General features: G+C 42.0%; 1 protein-coding gene across 6 annotated transcripts in view; it reads right to left on the bottom strand.

The window, feature by feature from the left end:
* Positions 1 to 18,841, bottom strand: part of MBNL2 (muscleblind like splicing regulator 2) — a 108,383-nt gene that overhangs the window by 89,052 nt on the left and 490 nt on the right. For 2 of the 6 annotated variants that reach the window (XM_082769905.1, XM_082769904.1), the window contains exon 1: positions 3,027 to 3,726. The exons of the other annotated variants lie outside the window; for them this stretch is intronic. The gene's annotated coding sequence lies outside the window, so the exon portion shown is untranslated. Of the gene's footprint in view, positions 1 to 3,026; positions 3,727 to 18,841 lie in introns of those variants that run through there. 6 annotated transcript variants of the gene reach the window in all.

Raw genomic sequence — 18,841 nt, 5'->3', positions numbered from 1 at the left:
TATATTCTCTTTTGTAAAGAGCTATGTGTTTTTACTCACAAAGAAAGTAGAAAGTCATTGAGCTTTAAAAAAAAGCATTTCTTCTCTGAAAGATAAAAAGACTCCTTAAAGTCAAAGAAATTTCCAGTAACTCTGGAGAGCAAGATATCATCAATAGCTGTTATTTGAAATTTAAACCTTAGCAATGTGTCTCACTAACGATTTAAGAAATCAAACCATATGTGTAATTACTAATGAGGAATTTCATTTGAACACTAAGTCTTTTTCTCATCTCTCAATACTATAAAAAGTGAACATTTTACAGAGCTTTTTACAAATAAACACAGTGCAGCTTATTCCTGACATACTTGCGAGCAACAGAGAAGAACATTCATCCACAGCTGAGATGACTTACCAGACCTGAGTGCCTGAAATCCTATATAATATTAGTAGCTACTTCTCTTACTCAAGAAAAAATATATATATTTTTAGCATATGGTTATTTTAGAGTTTTGTAAAATACATGCTTACAAATGAAGAACTTGATCTTCCTTTATAAACAATCTGTAGTCGCAACACTATACTTCAGGACTAGTAACTCACTAGTAAATACTACCTTAGGAAAACGAAGAAACTAATTCAATACGGAGTAATTTATTCCCTGAAAAAAAGACAGACTGAACACAGTAAGGTATTACTGTACAAATAGCTGTGATAGAGTCCATAGAGAAATTGAGCAGGAAAGATATTATTAAATGAAAAGAGGTACCAGAATCTGGCCCAAAATAATTTTATTACCAACCAGTTACATAAAAAGATAATTCAGAGTATTTGTTACTATCTCTGCCCTCCAAGATGAAAACCCACCATAAAAAAGTGTACCTTGAGCAGGCAAGATTTTTCTTTAAATCCCTTTGTTGACTGATTGTGTATTCCACCTGGTCTGCTGTTACAAGCTATATGATCGAGTGAGGAATGCAAGCTTTCACTTGGACAGTTAGACATAAGAATGATAATTCTCTATAGTGCCATCTCAAAGATGAAAAACAAAAAACAAAAAAACACAACCAGCCACTTAAATCATCTGAAAAAGGCAGTCTTGAAAAACGAGGCTGAAATTTTTTCTGTGTAAAAGCTGTGCATGAAAATAGTTTTATTTGCAAAAGTAAAAAAAAAAAAACCTCACACTTCATAACATGAATAAGATTGACTTCTAATTATCAATCTTTGCTGCACATGCTTAGCATACTTTGCACACAAACACTACATTTGAACATCAACAGCAACATGTACATACTCATACTCCATTAATAATAATGTTCTACATCCTGACATATGTTTCTCTTGTTAGCAGCTTGAAATCCTCAGAAGACACACGAGGTTGCTATAACTTCGAAGAGCTCAGTGTTTGTAAATTACTGATTCATAAACTGAAGATGTGTCAACATCCCAGCTCCAGGTCTTCAGCAAGCATTTAGCCAGGTAACAAGGAATTTGAATCAACCTCCGCAGAAAAAAGTCAGCTGTGAGGAGCTGGGTGATGACATCAGAAGTTTTGAGCCCATGTCCTGTACCTCTCCTTGAAAAGGTGAGGGATGAATGGGGTGGGACAAGGGGGACGCTTGGTCTAGCAGGACCTATTTAATGAAACCCTTTTAAATTGGCTTAAATTGAAAGGTTTCTTTTTTCTTTAACACCATTTAAAGTCTTCTAGTCAGTAAAAGGTTCGTTTACCTTATTCCTTCTTGGAGACTTCAGTCCTCCTTAGCTCACACACTTGATTTTTTTTCCACCCACATCTTATCTGAATACAAATATTTATACATAGTGTTCAAGGGTATTATGGCTTCACCAACTGTTAATCTTCATGAAGAAGTTTTTATTTTATTTTTTAAACTTTGTTATGTATTATGATGATATCACTATCAATGCAGCTGAAGACAGCATGGTAATTTGGGTAGCTAATTAAGTGGGATCCTGACTGGTACTGAGCACCATCAGCGCATATGGCAGCCTGAGAAAGTTGAAGAGGCTTTAGCACGTCACAGGATGAGGCAATGTCCTCAGACCCTTCCAGCAATACAGTGGCAAAGTTTGCTTCCAACACCTAACAAGTAATAATAATGAATAATAATTCTATCCCTCCAAAATTTTACAGTCTTCTGTCTAAATAATCCTTTTCCTTCTCTCCAGAGCACTTAACATAAATCTTCTCCATTGCTTCCCGAGGCTCCTCCTCGGCAAGAAAGTTGATGTGTCTCAGCAGTGAAATCATTGCTGCAAAAGCCAGCCTGCTCATTAAATTATTCTGCTAGCTGTGTGTTCTCTCATTAAAAATGCAGAAGGATCAGATAATTGCAGTACGTATTATTAACCTTGTTATCCTTGTTTTCACGTAAAGGTCCTGTTTTGTTGCCGAGACAAAGACCTGGAAATGGCAGGGGAAATGCTCGACTGAACTACAATACGAAAAACTCTAACAGCTTGCCTTCGGGAACACAAGGAATCACTGCGCAGTCTAAAATGCCTAGACTTTTGTAATGGAGTAAAATACTGTAATCTCACCGTGCAGCTCCTTCAAGCCCCAGGCAGACCGTCCTGGCTTTAGTTAAAGCCTCCGATAGGGAATTATTTATAAGAGCCATCCTAATTCACGTAAATCTTCAGACATATCTGCTAGAAACTTCACAGATTTCCAGGTTGACTCATTCTCTTTATTAGAGCTAGGAAGCACTGCCAGGCGGCAGCCCAGCTAAAAATCCAATTAGGGTGCCGTACTTCTGAAACACACTGACCTATTTCTTTATTTTTGCTCGCGTTATTTTTAATGTGCATATACTCACGGTCTATTTCTGAAAAGAGCTGCTTATGTTGTGACTGAACTCCCCTAGAAAAACAAGTTAGCATAAAATCCGCATACTGCGCCCCGACAGCAGGTAATCACCAGAGAAATCTTGTTTCCCCGACTCCCCCAGGCAACACATACGGTATGCAGCACACTGCAGCAAACTCTTTAAACATTCAATAAAAGACAATGATCCTCCTACCTTGTTCAGCTCTGTCTATTCGGCACATTTCCAGCGGGAACAGAAACCTCTGCTATCAACAAACAGCCGCACCTTTCCTGTTCCATCATTGCAATGAATAATTTTCACCCAAAATGATCAGCAGTCCCCCTCCTTTTTTTTTTTTTTTTTTTTTTTTTTTGGTGCTCGGGAAGCCCTGTGCCTTATCCCTTATCAGGGGATTTTTCCCTCAGATGATGAAGCAAAGACACAGCCTAAACTCTGTTGCTGAAGGACTGCAGCCCTTCCTTCTCCCAGAGCCCTCCCAGCATATGGCAGCCAATCACACCCCGCATCGTCAGCCCTGCCGCTCTCGCACCGACTGTATCGGGGTGATTGACACAGCAACACAGCGCTTCCAACGTGTAAAAACAATGCGTCCATACTGATGAACCGGGAATTTCCCTCGCCCAGGAAAGGAGTTTTGCTGGCGAGGAGGCAAAGCGATCCCCCTCCATGAAATCCCACATGCAGCAAACGCAAACAACTCCCTTCCCCTCCATCGCCGTGACAGCTCGGCGATGTTTTTGCAGAAGGGTTTTAAGAGCTTTTGCTGGGCATAAACGCGTGCACAAACAGCACTGGTGAAATCGTAGAACTGCAGCGATGCTGTTTTGTTTGTAAAGGTTTGCCGTGCATCTCAAGGCAAATAATCCGCCCCTTATTTTAACGTGCAGCCAACGCGCACTCCGATTCAGACCTTGATGTTCTCATTTTAATACTGCACAACCCTACTGTGCAGTGTTTGCATTTAACAGCCACACATACACCATCACTTTCATAACATTTGAAACCAATTGTCATGCACCACAGGTACGGGATGCTCCTCGACAAAGACATGATCCATCTGATGACGTTTTAATACCCTTGGCAGTAAAAAACACGTAAGCGGCCCCCAAACTGTGGTACATGCTCACAACTGATCTTCGTTAGCATCGAGGTTCAGGCGTAAGGACTACGAAACCAGTTGCCATTTTCAAGCCAAACCGTGGGCAGATCGATACATTCGTTACACAAGGTCTGGTGTCGGTCAATTTGCTCACAATTTTTGCTGGAGTTTTAAATAAGAGAGCAAGGCAGCAAAGGATTATTGAACAAGAGTTGCAATTAAGAAAAAATACAAAAATGAGCTTAACCAGAAAGTCAATCTTTATCCAGAAGGGGATAAAGATTGCAGTGCAATACTACTTTAGACAGCCGTTTATGCGATTCAATCCATTACATAAAAATGTGTAAAATCTATTTAAATTCCACTAAAACTTTAAAAATGTGAATAGACAAGAGGAAAACAAAGCCCTCATTCAACCGGCAGTTCCGTCCCAAGGCCCCATTGTTTCCTATCGCCTGTTTTGCATATTAGAAATGACGCTTTCCAAAACCCATCACCCTGCCATCCTGCAAGCAAACACTCTCCTTTGGGCTTCATCATCTCCCATCTGATTTATTAAGGTCTCCCCCCCCTCCTTGGCACCACCAGCCCTCTGGCCCGCTGCCACCGGTGTCCCCACCATCTGACCATGACGCACTCCTCTCCTCCATCCCTTCGCAGCTCCCCCTCCTTCAAGTTCAAGTTTCTGCTGGCTCCTACAAGGCAGCCCTCCCTCTCTGCTGAATCACCCCCTCCATTCTCTGCTTTTAACATCAACAACAACAAAAAACTAAATAACTGGTACTGAAGAGTCTCAGAACCCCAGAGACGGGTCACACGGCTGGCCTGCTCCATCTATTATCGAGGTGGCCCGGCGCATCTCGTTGGTATTTTCCACATTCCTCTGATTCTGTCAAACTCAAACTGCCCGTGTTAAAATTTTCCATGCTGGACATCTGCTGCAGGATTTATTTATTTGCCTGCCAAAACGCAGTTTGCCCATTTCTGAGACAGGCTAGACAAAAACATGTTACTCTGCCGTTCTCACAACCGACTCAACTGGGGAACTCTGCTCCCCCCGCTCACCCTTGACAGCGCAGGCTTGAAATTTGGCACAGCACTGATCCCTCAGTTTATTATTTATTATTTATTTACTTTAATTTTTAAAGGCTATGCCTTTTGCTATGCTTATGAAAACATCTTTGTGTCAGACAAAGCTCTAGCACCTACCGGAATCCAGCTGGTACACCTTCCTATTTTTCTTTTTGAGCCCTGCAACGTAAATCACGGAAAATATTCTGCAGCAAGCATCCACCACCTCCTCCGAATGTGGCTGGAAAGGCACCAACCCCACAGTGCGACTGAGCATGTAATGGGCTCAAGTTACAGGAGATTAGCAGGATTTCCCCTGTAACTGCTGCTCCCATCTGCCAAAGACCAGACATTGGAAGTGACAGCAGGAAGACAACCTCGCCTGTTGCTTTCGTGACCCTTCGGCTGATGCCCCACGGATGTGCAGGAGACAGACTCTTCATACAGCACCACAGCAGGGTGTGAGAAAAGGTCAAGGGGACCAAAACATGGCACGAAGCTGGGCAGGAGAGGAGAGGTCGCAATTAGAGGAAGGGGAGGAAGAGAAGCAAGAGCCAGAATCTGGGAATCCTGGGTCTGGTTGAGCAAAAGGTTAAAGCAAGGAAGCAGAGAGTGTTTCAGCTGGATGAGGAGCTGGAGAGAGCAGCCAGCACGGGGAACCACTGGGTCCACCATGGCCAGGAGCTGAGAGATGTTACCAAGGGAAGGACAAAAGACTGATGAAGCCCGATGGCCCCACAGCACCACACAGGGTCCAAGCACGAGGATGTGCAGCGCAGACACCACCATTTTGCTCACAGAGGGGCTTGCCCTGTGCTGTGGAAAGGCAGGCCAGCCGTGTCCCTCAGCTTGGTGCCAGCACCCTGTCCCCTGCCCTCTCCTGTCCAGCAGGACACACAGCCACAGTCCCCCTTTCTCAGTGAACCAACATGGCAACATGCATCAAGAGCTTTAGTGGTTTGTTAGTTTGCTTCTGAGAAGGAAACTTCCAAGTTACTTCACAAAGTTTAAAAGAAATAACTAAATCCAGACAAGTTACCAGCACAAAGCCCAGAAGCACTGGGATTCACCAATACCTCCACAGCTTTATTTTGGTGGCACTGCTTCACAGCGCACATGTTGACTGTGCCACAGCTTCCAGGTGCATTGTAGGAACAAACCAAGCCCACACTGAGCAACAGCTCTGAGCAAGAGACAGGCTGAGGGAGTAGGATTGTTCAGCCTGGAGAAGAGAAGGCTCCGGGGAGACCTTACAGCAGTCTTACAGTGCCTAAAGGGGGCCTACAAGAAAGCTGGGGAGGGACTCTTTGTCAGGGAGCGTGGTAACAGGACAAGGGAGAATGGCTTTGAACTGAAAGAGGATAGATTTAGATTAGATTTCAGAAGATTCTTCACTGTGTGGGTGGTGAGGCCTTGGAACAGGTTGCCCAGAGAAGCTGTGGGTGCCCCATCCCTGGAAATGTTCAAGGCCAGGCTGGATGGGGCTTTGGGCAGCCTCGTCTGGTGAGAGGTGTCCCTGCCCATGGCAGGGGGGTTGGGACTAGATGGTCTTTAAGACCCCTTCCAACCCAAACCAATCTATGACAGTCCTCTTAAATTATGTAAGCAAAACTAGCAGCTATGTTCTCACCTGGTTCCTCGTGTGGATGATTACATTTTAGATCCTCCCCTGTCAAATTATCAGAATCCTCTCAAATCACTAAGGTGTGCTGAAAATAAATGGTCAGATATGTCAGCCCCTCAGCTAAGTCCCATCAAAAAGCTCAAGAGAAAATACATAATCTTTCTGGGGAAAAAAAAAAAAAAAAAAAAAAAAAGGTGTTTGAGTAGCATGCAGCAAGTAAGGCATGAGTTCACAGACTGAAGGAAAAAAATATATTTAAAAATACCTGTTCTGTACATTGAGCAAGGAGTTCCAGAGTGACTGATCTGAAGTTGAGATGTGCCCATCCAATCATGCATCTTTTATGTTACAAAAAAAAAAAAAAAAAAAAAAAAAAAAGGACAGGATTTCATTTTTCAGGCCTACTTATGCATTCTATTATATATTTAATTGCAGTATGACAAAATCTTACAGACACAGAGAAACTCAGATGTCAAACTGAGAGAAGAAAAACAAATAAAGGTACATTCTGAACACAGAAATGCCATCTGCTCTGTTTGAGAGCTTCCTGTAATTAATGATTCAAGGTAAAAACACTGCTGAAGGTGATTCTTGCACACAATTTTCTGAAGGTTGTAGATATAACTTTTGGAGAAAATTGGATGATTTTGGAAGTAATGAAGTAGCAGTAAACTGGAATGTGCAGAACGTATGTTTTTCTTTTTGCCTTCTTTGCTCTTGAATGATAGCTATTAGATCTAATCCCTAAAACAACAAAACTTCTTGATTTAAACAGAGCTATACAAGTATGGACTATAGATATCACTAGCATTTAAAGCGCCAAGCAACTTACATGATATTGAGTGCAGCAGAAAGATGATTTTCAGCCCTGCATAAATGACCTATGGCAACAGTGACATTTCGGTAAGTTCAGCAATGGGGAAAAGAACTTCAGAACTATTCCTCGTGTCAGTGATAGACTCTTCCCCTAGTAACTTCCCACAGCTGCTACTACCAGCAAAATTCAACCTTAGTAGCTATGGTCTGAATGACAGCAGAAAGAACATTCAAGGCAGCTGCCAAGAGTTTAAATCTAGACACCTAGACCTATTCATGCACAGTGCTACTGATGCCAGTCTTTGCAAAATATCTCACTATTTCTGAGATAATGGGGCTGAAGCGATGGTAGAAATTGTATTAAGTTACAAAAATAAGATCTCCAGCACTGCCAAAATTCAAGTTACTGACCAGAATTAGGCATGATGCTCTGAAAGGATGCTGCTAGATCCGATTTGTTTCTTTTTAAATATGCTTATAAGAACTGTAAGTCCAGGATTTCAAATGCTTTAACTTTCTAGTACCTAGACATCCCAACTTCCTCCTAACCTAGAAAACCTTGAAATTGATCATACACAGACAAGAAAACAGACTGTTCTAGTTTCACTATCTATGCTGAGAGAAATATGAAACAAAAAGACAGAAGCAAGCACTTATTCAAAGCCAGAAGTTAGGATTCACCTTACCAAACCTGAGGTGGCTTCTGGAGGCCTTCTAAATCTCCTCTCTCCACCCGCTGGTTGCACAGGGAATTTAAGCCATGTCTGAATCATGAGATCCAAATGCATGGGTTCAGGCTCGCACCCTGCCTGCATCCTGACTTTATTTTGGGATGACAACACATCCCCATCAGGAAGCAAACTGCATGCACCCTTCCTTCTCACGATGGTTGCAGTTGGGATGGGTAACGAACACACCAGCCAGAAGAAGCTGCAGCACACTCCAACCAGGTTTTATAGCTGAACATTTGAGACATGTATCCTGGGTGCACCACAGAGCCGAGCTGCCTCTGGATGTAGCCTTATGTGCTTAGCTTGAAATATATGTGGCCAAATATAAACAACCACATCTCCATGAGTCACCCTACTCCCCCTCTCTCCTTATAGTCACTAGAGAGAAATAGGCATTTGTAGGCTGCGATTCATCTTATCCCAAAGTAGATATTCTAAGAGATTCTTCCATATCCTAAAAAATGTCTTTCTATTGATTACCTGAGATGGCCACCCTTCTATTAAGTCCGTTGTTAAACACATAAAAGATGAGACCTTACTATAGAAGAATCTTTATTAGGAACTTACAAATTTAGTCTTTAGTTACATTGCTGGATAGTACTTTTCATTTTCAGTTTAAGTTAGAGTAACTAAAGACATAAGCATATAGCTTAAGATGACGTACATGTATATTTTCACAATGCACAGTTACAGCTTTGGTGTAAATCCTCAGCTTGCTATAAGCATGTTCCAGTTATGTTGCTATATAAGCTACATAAGCTTGTTCTCTAAGCTATGCTGAATATGTTCCAGCATGTTTTTTTTTTTTTCCCTGACTGAACATCAGTCCTTGAACACCCTCATGCTTTCTTCCTCTGAACAATGGACTGACACCAAATTAACCTAAGAGGAGTCAGACTAGGTTCTTCTTTCTGATTTTCTCTTTGGTTTTCAGGGGAGGATTTTAGGAGAGGGAAGATTGGTAAAACAGCTGATTTTTTGCTGGCTTTCTCTGTATAAACTAGGAAATACACACTGGCAAAATAATAAATCAGGTAAAATAAACTGTCTAATGACCTTCATTAACTAGCTCTTAGAATGCAGAATTACACAAAAGTTTCATCAGAAACATTCATGACAGCTAAAAAAGCTGTTTGCAGTTATCCAAAACACCAAATCACAGAAGCATTAAAACAGCAACATCAAAATTGTAGTCACCCAAACTCTGATATCAAGTGCCTTCTTAGACTTTCTAGGGAGTTCCCGTTGGGCTCCAGTGGCAACTGCTGAAAGATCGAGCCATTGGTGTGGCCTGGGTTGTATCTGCCAGCCCTATGAAGGTATCTCAGATATAAAATTGTCCTGTGTCATTTTAGATGCCATATATTTAGCTATCTAAACCCATCCAAAAACGTACGCAGTATCCTCAATACACACCAGAACACAACCTTCCAACACTTTTAGCAAATTATGTAGTTAAGAAGAAAGAAAACATTGTTCCTGTAAGTCTTCAGTATCCAGCTGGAAACAATGCAAAGGTGTAAACCGCTGTTCACTACTACCTAAATTATCTTTACTGGGACCACTGGGTATTGGGAAGTTCTTCCATTGCTGATAAAAACATGCCTCTTCCTCCTCAGATCCTTCCATGACTAATTTCCTCCACAGCTATTGTTCTGGCCTCAGATTTGGAGTAGCTCCCGTTCAAACCTACAACAGGAGGAAACCAGTTGATAAATCACCTTGTCAGAGAACCTGCTAACCTCATCCCAAAGTCACATGGGCATAGGAAAAACCCCTTGTGCTTCAGGGAGCATAGGTGGAGGACACACATACTAAACTTCTGCCTCTTACCCTGAGAAGCTAGAATTTGCTGGCTTCCTGTAACAGCCAACCTACCAGGCTGTTCAAACAGGAACAAGACTTGTCCTCTAAAAAGTTCCTAATTAACACAAATAATATTTCATATAATTGCCTGAAAAAAAAATATTATTATGATTACATTTTCTGCAGGTAAACCAAATATTTTTTAATCTTCTGTGAAGCTTCAGTTATCAGCCTCTAACATAACCCAGATCCTGCATATAATTCAAGCAATGGCTGCAAATGATAAATTTTCTGACCGGTGATGTAATGAGGACTCTTTAATTATCCCTTAAATCCAAGAGCTCTATTTTATTACTCCATTATAAACCCAAGGGGAAAAAGATGCCACCGAAACTAAGCTGCATTTTGATTATCCCCATCTTCAATTAGCACAAAAATAATTCAACTCACTCTAATTGGTTAAAATTATTCTATTGTTTTTGCACCCTGCTGAGACGTAGGTGCAAAATATCCCATTGCTATTTAGCAGGTGACGCTAGCTGCCATTTCCCTACAAGCTGCCACTTAACAGCATGAGCCCGTAGGGTAGATGCTCAGGGGCATGCAGCAAAATCAGCAAGCAATCTCCACTGTAAGCAGAGAAAATAAGCTCCGGGAGACTTCAGAGAAAATGAGCAGCAATTGAATAATTTTTGTTTTATAAAATCAGTAAGAGCAGGATTGAATCCCTCACCCGTTTACAGCAATTAATGACCCGCACAAGTAAGAGTAGAGGACTCCATGTAATTAACAAAGCATTACTTTGGCAAGGAGGATAGGCCTGGAGTATATAAGTACAGGGTTTTATTTCTTTCTGCGAAGTACGGATGACAGGTAGGAGAAAGCTATGCCAAGCGAACTGTTGGCAAGCAACTAGTCTTTTGGTTAGCAGGCAGCGCTGTTTTGTGAAGGCTATGAGTTTGTGTTCACATAGGCAAGCTTTTCTTTAAACATCAGAATTACATGCGTTCAAACAGTCATGGGTTTTACACCAGATTTCAATTTTCACCTCAAAAAAAAGGTTGATTTGTTTCAGCTTGCTGTATGGTTACTGTGAAGCACCAAGAATGCTTTCATTTGTGTAATGTTTTAAAACATCCTATGTGGTTCTTTGCCCGGTTATTCTGCCACATAACACTATATAAATATACATGATCATGGACCTTCATTTTTTCTGATGTCACATTAGGCTAACAGAAACCAAGAAAATAAATAGCTGTATACAGAGGAAGAAACAAGAATTGCTTTCACTCAGGAAAAATAAGCAAACAAGGAGTAATGAAGGGCGAGAAACAAGGTCTTCTAGCAGAAGCACTAGGTGTGGGATAAAATGGCATCCAAAAGCCTAATCTCTGATGACAGTATGGCTCCAGCAGCATACTTGCAGATTTAATCCCACCACCTCAAAAATGAAGTAAATTGCAGAAAGAATGCCTCAAAATCAAAATTCACACACTGTGTCATTCACTAGAGGTCCACAAACAGAAAGGAGAGTTTATTTGTAGGGAAAACTCTGTAAGTGGATAGCATCCAGCTTTCTAACACTGTGCACTTTACTGCTTCAGCATTTTACTCTGACTCTCTTCTCTTCTTCCACTCTCATATAAAATAAGATAACAAAATTGACAGAGCCATTCATTTGGCTATTCCCCCTAGTACCAACTTGAATAACGATTAAATATTAGCACTAATGCATATTAGTAGAAGCAAAATAAGATTAGAAGGTATCCTGTCTGCTACCTTCGGCTTAGAGGGAGTACTAAGCAAAGGGGACTGCAGAGGAAGAGTGCAGGATGAAGATTATGTAGATCCTTTGCTGCAGTCGGTATACAGTCTTACGAACTTAAGATCTTAAGGCCAGTTTCAGCACAGTCCACCTGCCTTCTCGGTGATCACGATGGCACCTCATCCTGTGAAGCCAGCTTTAGCAGGCCCACGACTTGGGGTTTGACTGTTAGGGCTGTATTAACCACACAAGGATTTCTACCCTCCTATCTGTGCCGGGTGAGACAAAAAGAAGCCTGTTGACAGAGGTTCCCTACTCCAGCCTCCAACTGGAAACAAAACCATCACCAACAGCAGACCAGTTCAGCTGTTGCACTGTCTCAATGAGTCCTGAGAAGCTCTGGGGACAGGTACTGGCCTCTCTGGAGGACCTGCCACAGTGCTGCACTACCCTCCCCATGTCCAGCCTGAATCTCCAAAGCTAAAACGCGTTGCCATCGCCCATCGCTGCTATCAGGCACTGCTTAGGAGAGTTTGGCTTTAATATCTTTATAATCATATCCTTGAGTAGGTGTAAGCAGCTACCGAGTTGTGCTTGAGCTTTGTCATCCAACTCAAAACCCCCAGCTCCCTCAGCCCAGGCCCCTGTTCACAGTGGTAGCTTCATACTGGATCTAGACATGGCAACAGCTCTTCATCTGAGCTGGATGTAGCACCTCGGATAAAAGCAGTGAAGGTATGCTCAGTTCCCAGTGGGTGAACTAGAGAAATGTTAGCTTTATCTCTGTCATCAGATCATTAAGGTTGGAAAAGACCTTCAAGATCATCTGGTCCTTTACTCTTGGCAGCATATACAAGAGAATACCACTCAAATGTTTTTTGCGTCTGCTTCTTTGATTCTTCTTTGAACTGCTGGCAGAAGGATGGGTTAAAAGCCCTGGATCCTGCACAGAAAGGTCCACAGGATTTTGGGCCCTGCTATTTCTGTCCTCTCAGATATTTTAAGTATTGAGTGCACTTCGATTTTACAAAATATCTATCATGAAGCCACACTACCTCATCAAAACCCTTCCAGCTATTGAAAGACAACTGAACAACAAAGAAATGAAGTTATTAGTGCTTACTTTCTAGATGAATCCTTTATTCATCCTTCAGAAACCAAGATTTGATGCAGACATTGCCAGTAATGGCCATGTCCAAACATTTCTTTCTGAGGCAACACAACCTGAAGTGTATTGACAGCTCTAAAAAAATCCTTTTAGAATATCCCATTTTTTCAGTCTACTCCTTTTTTCAGTCTTTTATGTGGAAAGCAACAAATAATTACAACCCCTTGACAAAATTCTGCTGATGTAAACAAAGCAGAACTACAGCAGTTTTAATCATTCCTCCAGTTCAGAAAACTCTTTGTCTCAATCCCCAAAGCCTTGTGCACAGCATCCCACAGACTGACATCATCCCCGTTTCCAGTTTGTTTCCAGACTTCCTCCACTGGGGACTCAGCAGCAGCAGGGACCAGCCCTAGCAGGATTGGCACTGCTGGTAACACTGCAAGAAAAAGGGCTTCAATCATCTCTGAAATTTTTAAAGAAGCATGAGGTAAGCTCTCTAGAAAGCGAGGACAATGCCATGCTAATCCTCCTGTCAGCCCTCGGGCCATCACCACAATTCAGACTACCAAACCACCCTGCTGCCTCACAAGGGAGGAGTACTGAGCTCCACCCAGCTCTGGCCTCCAGTTATTGCCACGCTATTAGTCAAGAGGTTGCTTTACAACTCAGAAAGCATATTGATTTTTCTTCCTCTAATTCATGGCAGTAAGGACAGGTTATGTCAAGAAAATGTCAGACTGAAGCCACTCACAATACCTCGGCTCTGCTGGATTGTGTCCTAATCATACCACCACAGATATTAAGCCCTCACCCTTCACGTCCATGCTCACCACTGCTTGCACAGGATGCATTGCCAGGTCTAACCATGTCCAAGATTCAACAGCTTGTACCTCCAGAAGGAATACCAGGGTAACCATGCTTCTCCTGGGGCATCAAGCAATCCATATGACAGAGTCCACTACCATGGACTACCAAAGTATAAACTGGAATAGACGGTTCAAGAAATTTGGAAAAGAGCCAGAGAAATCAGATATCTTCTAAAAGCTGTAAGTAGCACGAGAAATACAGTCCACCACAAACAGGAAGCAAAGAGCATAAAGCATTATGAAATTAAGTGAATGAATTGAGTAACATGAGACCTATCTCTAACTGCCAACAGGCAATACAGATTCTCGGGAGTGAAATACCTGATCGGAATTGCATCACCCAAAGCTGTCTACAGGAGATCTAAATCCTACGTCTTTTTCTTCCTCCCTCATGATGCTAAGTCAAAGACTCAGGCACAAGCAGATGGCAGGAAGAACTTTACTCACCTGTTCTGCAAATATGAAATCTAAGGTGTTTCTAGTAAGGCATTTTTATTATATTTCGCTAACCTGGAAAGCTAAAGTTAACATTTATTCACTTAAAGGAATAGAACAGATTTAGGAAGGCTAACGCTAATACCTTGTAATAGAAGGTAGCAAAATGTACCAGAATGATAAATCTAGGGAATTTCAGCAAGTATATTGACAAGGCTAAACATGTTAAGACTCCAATATTCATCTTTTCATGTTTTGTATGAAAAGCCAGTTTCCTCATAGTTCCCTTGGCACCTTCACAGGTCACCTCTGGTCCAACCAGCAGAGCTGGCTGTATTGCGGACCTGACAGAGAAGTCAGAGATTAAGGATGTCACAACATTATTGCCGTTTTGGAAAAAGCACCTCCTCGTTCAAGCAAGTGGGAGAACTCCCAGTTAATCAGGAGCTACAGAAAGCCATAGTAGAGCAAAGGCTGGGAAACTCCAAAATCTTGTACAGTTCACAGGAGGCAAGCATGGCAAGGGCCTGAGAGCTCAGGGACCTGCTAACTGGTGCCACTAGCACTGATCATAAATACAGTCAAAACTCAACAACCACTGCTTCAGTAACACACCCAGAAATCAAAAATTGTCGTGATATTTTTAGGCTATTCATCAATTACACACATAGGACGGAAGTTCCAGATTTTAGGACAGCAAACAATGGCCAAGTAACCAATTCCTCAAAGCTTATGCTAAGGCCATTGATGCTCAGAGCTTATAATGTCCATATAAACTTAGAGCACTGCAGAGAAATGTCCTACTTCATAAAAACCTTGTGCATGCTTTGAAATCCCTTTCAGCTAACAAGAACACACTTCACCCATACCCACTAACAGCTCACTCACAAACCAAGCTGAGTACATTTTGACATCCCTCTTCTTCAAAACATGTTTTCTTCCAAGACCTGTGAATTCAACCCACACTCTTTCCAGACTTAAACCATTAACAAAATACTCAGAAGTTGCCTTCCTCCTCGAAAATGTAAAAAACTTGCCACTCTCCTTAGCTAGTGCCAAATCTCCCTTTCCTGAGAAAGGTCAGTACCAAAGCCAACTATCAGCTCACCTAATTGGGCCTAAAGCTATGGACAAGGGACACCAAACTAAAGAGAGGGCACGGACCTTCCTGCACATCTAATGAGTTCCTATCACAGGAGATACAGGTTCATATATACTCAGCCTCCCAGACCTCCTTTGGATTCCATCAGGCATGAAATACTTGTCACCGGGGGGGGGGGGGGGGGGAGACACCTCACGAGAGCCCACAAAATATGATAAAGCTTGGGTCCTTCCTAACTAAGCTAGGAGCAATTGAAAACAAGCAGCAATATAATTCGGTAGCAGTGGGAAGCTGCTCCACCAGCCTTCGGCCTTCCCTGGTAGAGACCTACAAAGCTCAGTTCTCTCCATGCTGCTTTCCAACATCAGCATCAAACCAGCAAGTGAACAGGTCAGAAACAGTCTCTAATTCTTCCAATATGGAGACAACAAGACCTATTTATCCTTCAGCACAAACAGCTGCGGCACTGTCAAAACGACCTGCTGCTGAGGAGCGGTTGAAGTTAAATTGAATTGAAGTTAAATCTAAACCTGGAATTCACCAGCGAGCAAAGGAAAACACTTGAGAGGCTGCAGCCACCTACAGGCTCTGGTTTTGTTGCTTTAAGATACATGATCCCAACTGGTCATAGGTCAGAAGTATTTCTGGACTTTACACTGACATTATACTTTCATACTGAAACATTACTCAATGACAGCATTGCTGTCTCAGCTCTATCTAGGCAAAGAGTGACCTGTGCCTGCAATACACTGTAGCAGGCCATGAAGCCTTCCACTCTAGGAAATTTTATTACTCCAGAACATGCTGTGTCTTTCTCCAGGAATACAGCTGCAGACCACCACATCCTTCCACCTTCCAAACTGCACCAAAAACAGCCTTGTAGTCTTCAAGCACCCTGTGGCCTAGGCCCCGGACAGCAAAAGGGCTACCTCAGGCTCCACAGAAAAACAATCCCTGACAATAATTTCCCTCAGTCACTAATCATGAGCTAAAAATGTTGATCTGCAACTGCAAGGCAGGGATAAACTGTTGCATTATCCACTACCTGCAGCTCTTTGAAGATGACTGCTCTTCCCTCGTACCTATATTTGTTTAAGCCATACCCGACTGCGTTTCTATTCCAAATTTAGTTGTGTTTCAGTATCACGTTTCTCTGAAGCTTTGAAGGTGTCAAACCCAGTTATCACAAATAATCCATCCATAATGATCAAGACTGTGCAAAAAGCACAGGGGAAATATCAATAGTCTAAAAGGGAGATTATTTTTGTTTTTAAAGGATTATTCACAAGAAATGAGTGACTAGAAAATGAAAAGTATTTTGATCAACACTTTTCCTGACTTTCACTTCAGTGACATTTTAATGAACACTTTCTAGCTACCTCTACTTACATAAAGTTACAAATGAACGTGGGAGAGTACTGATGAAAGGTAATAGAGAAAAAGAAAAGAAAAAGAAAAAAGAAAGAAAATTTCATCAGGCATTTCAATTTATCGGATGCCTATAAAAAATGAATAGTAACTCATGTGAGGAAAAGTGACCCAGCAAAGATCTGGTAAGTAAAAGACATCTGGAAAGGAGTCATGACTAGACAGAAAGAGTTTGAAATATGATAGAGGGGCATGAGGAAAAATACACTGAGATCTGGAATCCAGTTAGGTTACTTTACAACTCTTCAAAGATGAAGGTAGCGTGTTCACATCTGTCTTGAGCACTCAATCCAACACCACAGAGCTAAGAATAAATGGCCAAAACAAAACAAAACAAAAATATGTAAAAGAGCAGTAACTGTGATTGTAGCACTGGATGGAGCAATTTGAAGTGAGGTTTCTACCCTGATAACGGACAGTATTAAAATACCTTATTCAATAACAAGTTTAATACGGTTCGTGGATCTTTGTTTCTGTTTTTGTTGGCAGATTAAATCAAATTCTGAAACCTTCTACTAATACCACAGTAAGACCTATGGGGGCCTATTAAAAATGGAAAAAAAAATATAAGGTAGTATAAACAAGCAGACTGTTCATTCACCTAGCATAGCATCAGTTTCAGTAAGAACATGCCAAACCTAAACAAATTAGGCTCTATAATTTTACTCATCAGTGTAAGGAGTAAAAATAATCATAAAGCATTGCTGAGATTCCAAGAGCTACCCAGAGGATGCAAAAACATCCAACACCATCACGCAGCAAAAGGAATACCAATTTTGTATGCTTTTCCTTCTTCCTGCCATAAATTGTTAACAGAATTTTTTCCACTGCCTTGTAATTGAGCTTTCAAGCTAAGAAAAAGCAAGACCAGGAAGGTTCCTAAACCCAGAGCAGTCACACATCACTGGTCCACCTCACATACCACTTTTGCTACGGTACATGTACTACGGTTTGAGAATCCCTAGGCTAGAAGAACAGGCAGCCTATTTGGTACTGCATACTACAATTCTAGAGACTATGCAACTAGCAGAGAAGCTACAGACCAGATGTAGTAGACAAGATGAAAATTTCACCCACCAAGTGTTAACAGCAAGTAGACTTTATTTTTAATCTTCTTATGACAACTGTTATTCTGCAAAAGCCAAATTTAAGAAAATGATGCTCAAATGAAGATTTCAGCATCACAATCCCAAACAGACCAATGCCAAAGATTTGAGATTTTGGCAGGTCTACCGAGGTCTAAAAATAGGCCGTTCCTTCAGAGAGGGCCATAAATGATAATAGAGATAAGATTCAGAGGGAAAGCATGTTGGGGTGACACAAGCCATGTGGCCCACCCATGTATCTGCAGAGGGACCACTCCTCTGGTGACATAGGGAAATATATTCCAAATTTCACCTGCACATAGATGAGCCATAGCATAGGCCAGCAACACTGGCAAGACCCAAAGACTGGCACATCCCAACTCGGGGCTCCAGCCAGCATCTGATGAGCAGCAACGGTTGGCACCCCCAAACTTCCTCGTCACAGAAGGGAGAGGCTACAGGGCTCTTCCCTGGCTTCACGTACCCAATAAAAGCCTACTAAGCTGACACTACACAAAAGGGCCTTGTCCACAGTGGGAAGAACGGCATGCTTTCCAGCAGCAGTACCAGCTGTAGTGTGTGTATGCAAACAGCCTTAACACCCAGTGCATTGCAAGTTACAAACTGGCATTGCTGAAGCAATTTTAAAATAAAAACAAACACACAGTCGAAGGACTGTATCAAAGAAGCTTCCCATCAGTCCTCCACAGTAACTTTAGAGTATTTCCCAGAAGAGTCGAAGCACATATTTGGCCCTAAAGCCTACTACAGGCACATTTTTCACTTGTGTGCACGCACACACTGGTATGTGCACGCAAGAAGGGAAAAGGCAGGACAGATGGCTAAATCTATGCGTATTTACCAAGGTACGAACGCCACGTTAAAATGATAAGCACTGGGCCAAGTCACATGCTTAAAATTAATCGCACTTCCGCTCCTGCCTGCAAGTCCACACTGCTTTAAAAACCTACAAGCCTGAACAAGGTACACCGGCACGACACACTCGCTTCACAGCGCGCAAACCCCACGTGGCCGTCCTCCGTGGGGGCATTAAAGGCGACCAAGTTG

Source organism: Aythya marila (assembly GCF_965140915.1).
Source record: "Aythya marila genome assembly, chromosome: 1".
Classification (NCBI taxonomy): domain Eukaryota; kingdom Metazoa; phylum Chordata; class Aves; order Anseriformes; family Anatidae; genus Aythya; species Aythya marila.
Note: the sequence above shows the minus strand (reverse complement) of the source record. Positions and strands in the feature narration are given on the sequence as shown.